This window comes from Mustela nivalis (assembly GCF_964662115.1).
Source record: "Mustela nivalis genome assembly, chromosome: 11".
NCBI classification, from domain to species: domain Eukaryota; kingdom Metazoa; phylum Chordata; class Mammalia; order Carnivora; family Mustelidae; genus Mustela; species Mustela nivalis.
The window spans coordinates 113628471-113632199 of NC_139030.1; the positions used below are offsets into that span (position 1 = coordinate 113628471).

A 3729-nucleotide genomic window follows, 5' to 3' on the forward strand; every position below is an offset into this window, starting at 1 on the left:
GATCTTGAAAAAAAATTATTTGCCTAATTTAATTTGTAAGTTAATTTAAACTTTTTAATTTATAATGTATTACTCTCAAGGTTCTATTTGAAAAACCATAAACTGGGGACTAAATGAATGAATAATTAAAGTATATCATTCAGGTGTGTTTCATGAAGTTAATCATTTTATTAAAGACTTTAGGGAAAAAAGTGGGCTTTTTCAGATAAAACCAATTTATTGACTGACTTCTCCTGAATTAGGACCAATGTCATTTTCTCAGAGCAGTCTTCTACAGCACTCTCTGTGGCGTATCTTCTCCTTCTTCTCCATTTAGTACTCCTCACCCTATCGGTCTGTTTGCTTTGTTTTCTTCAATTATCTGCATCTTTTCACTTATCCGCTTACGTATTAATGGTTTGTTTGTTTCCATTAACATGTAGGCACCATAAGCTCAGGGATTTTTTCTGTCTTGCCGACTGCTACCTCTCCAGTGCCTAGAGATAGATGCTCAATAAATATGGCTTGAACAGATGAATTAAACAATGAAAACACTAACGACGGTGGTGGTCATACGGAACATTTATTTGTTTGAGGGTCCGTGAGGTTATTCTAGTGTGTTGACATTGCCACAATCATCTACTTATTATTTTCTGTCTCACCAGCTATTGGAGGCCACTTACCACCACGTGCCAGTCAAGAAACAGGTGTTTAGCATGAAATTAAAAATTAGTATGACAGATTGAATTATTCCAATGGTCAGGGTAATGACTTAATTAATTAACTTATTTATTGACTCAAAAAAAGCTTGAGTACTTCATATCAGTTAACTTGCTAGGTGCTGAGGATACAGTATGACTTAGATGATAGAAATTATATATGTGCACCATCATGAAACTTGCCATACATTTGTGGCAAGGTAGGACATAACTCAAAAACACAATTAAAATTGTGTCATGTTATAGAAGGAGAACTATGTCATATCTCACCTAGCCTAGGAAAAAAAGCAGAAGGATCAGTGAGGTCTCCTTGGGGAAGTCACATTTAGAAGGCAGCTCTAAGGCAGCCAAACAAGCAGGGGCAGTTAGGGGGATTATTCCAAAAAAGTGATCTAGATTTGAAAATTCAGTTACATATGAAATCTACATTACAAGATACGGCATTTTCTATATACCTGTATTACATTAAAAATATTTCCTCTACATCTTTATGCACAGATGCAAGTACATTATAGGGAACTAAAACAATTTACCAGTAGTGTCTTCCAACTACCCTATAGTAGTAAAAACTTTGTAAGTACGACTTAAAACCCTTTGACCTGATTGTATGATGATGGTTTCATAGCCGAAGAAGCATGTAGTGGTATCGTTTTAGAACACGAGGCACCATTTAGAAGCAGGAGTTTTCCACCTTCTTAGAAAAGGTATGTAGTTTTCATTTTCATGAAGAGAGGATATTGGCACTTGAAATTCCCACAAAAGTACTAGGAGTCAGAGATCCTGTTAGGATCGAGCTGTTTATCAAAGCCAAACTCATGAGCGTGGGGAGTAGGGTGGTAGCTCCCAGGAGCTCTGGGGTTGGGGGGGTTGAGGGGCTGAGCAAGGGTACAAACAAGGCTGGAGCTCTCGCGTACAGCGCGGTGATTGCACATAACCCCACTACATTATAGACTTTAAAGCTGGTAAGAGACTGGAACTTAATTGTTCCCGCCACAAAAAAGAAATGATCATTATGTAAAGTCAGAGAGTGTTAGTTAATGCTCCATGGGAATCATACAATATGTCATTGAATCAACTCACGTACATCTTATTTCCTCAAGATTATATGTCAGTTATGTTCCAGTGAAGACGGAGCAGGTTGTCGAGGATAATCGTTGCACAGCAGTGGTTTGGGAAGACAGACACTGCCTGCTCATGTAAGCATCTTAAGTGCAAATGGCCAAAGACAATGGCCCAGGGTGGTGATATAAATGTGCTATTTCTTTCACTTTGAATCTCTTCCTCTTCTCATAACCAGATGGTTCCAAGTAATCAGCAAACTGATTTCGGCTGGTGGGAAACTCTTCTTTTTGTTCCCTGATGCAGAGGAAAGAAAGCCTTTTAATAAAAAATAATTAAATATTTTGGGAACAAAATAATATTTTCACTATTCCTAATTATAACTTAAAGTGAATAGCATGGTCCATTTAACACAAATTAATATCAATTTTAAGTAATTATTAACTCTCATTCTGAAGTATGGAGAAAAGTGAAAGTAAAACTTTCAAATTTTGCTTTTTACATTTTTACATTGCTTTTTTACATTAAAATGTAAAAGCATCCTTATCTAAAGAAATATAAAAACTGAAAATACACTATGATTCAGTTAATACAGGTAACATTTTCTAACACAACGGAGCATATTTCTTTTCAGTTTAAGTGTGGTCACCATTACATCACAAAAAAACACAGAATTAACTCAAGTACTTTAATATTCAAGAACTTAACACAGATTTTTACAGGGAAGGTCTGGGTCTTTTAGAGCAAAAATGCTCCATGCTCATTCATACTGACTAAATATAAAGTGTCGCTACTTCAAAAAGTCTCACACTTTATTAAAAAAAAAAAAGGCAGATCCCTTATAGGCAGCAGAAGGGAAATAAACTTAAAGGCTAGTATACTTGGGAGATATTCTTTGCTTTTTGTCTTTTAAAGATGATGTTGGAAAAAAAACTGAACATCATAATTTTACTCAAAAAAAGTGTATATATTCCTGTAAATTGTGTGAAACAGAATGTATTTCCTCTGAGAATCCTTTGGCTAGCTTGTTTCCTCATCCTTTATGACACACAGAAATAGAGGCTTTATAACTTGTGTTTTCTTTTTGGTTTAGAGCACTGGGACACTTTGCAAAGATTCACAGCTGGCAAATCTTTCCCTAGCTTAATGAATATTCATCACCATTTGCAAAGATAGAGTGACAAGAAAAACTCAGTTCTTTTAATATATAACAGAGCCTGGCCCACTCCTAATGATTGCTTCCTGCTTTTGAACACTGAATTACTCTAGTAGGAAATAAATGAAAGAAAACTTCCCTGTGAAAGAGGAAAAAAAAAATAACCAAACCAAAAACGGAGGAGTACGAACTAGTTTGATTATAAAAATCTTTCAAGAAGTTTAGTCTCAAAAATGTTTACTGTTTCAATTAATATTCCGTTTGCTCTTGAACTGGGTCGTCACCCACAAGCACGACTCCTTGCATCACCATCAGTGCGTATTCATCTTAAATCACTTGAATGAATTCTGAACGAGACTGAAGGAATGGCTGCACTTCAGTACAAAAACCTACTACAGTGATCTGTTCTTCTAAATATTGAAAATAAGGCGCGCCTGGGTGGCTCAGTGGGTTGAAGCCTCTGCTTTCAGTCGGGTCATGATCCCAGAGTCCTGGGATCGAGCCCCGCATCGGGCTCTCTGCTCGGTGGGGAACCTGCTTTCCTCTCTCTCTCTCTCTGCCTGTCTCTCTGCCTGCTAGTGATCTCTGTCTGTCAAATAAATAAATAAATAAATAAACTTTAAATATTGAAAATAAGACGCGCCTCATTGTCAACACCCTCAGATCGTAATGACATTGAAGCTCTTATTTGCTCTACAGAGTAGAGTCTTTTTCAGATAAATCCTGATTATTAGACTGAGGTGAGAAGCTTTTTAAAAACACCTACCACACAGATATTGCAACTAACTTCATTCAGGCCTTTGGTGAAAAAAGCTC

At 36.6% G+C, this 3729-nt stretch overlaps 1 long non-coding RNA gene across 1 annotated transcript; it reads left to right on the forward strand.

The window, feature by feature from the left end:
- The first annotated feature begins 1330 nt into the window (after window positions 1-1330).
- On the forward strand, window positions 1331-3488 carry LOC309844032. Its single transcript, XR_014300453.1, has 3 exons — window positions 1331-1402; window positions 1799-1894; window positions 2851-3488. It is a non-coding gene; the product is annotated as an uncharacterized lncRNA (long non-coding RNA).
- Window positions 3489-3729: the final 241 nt, after the last annotated feature.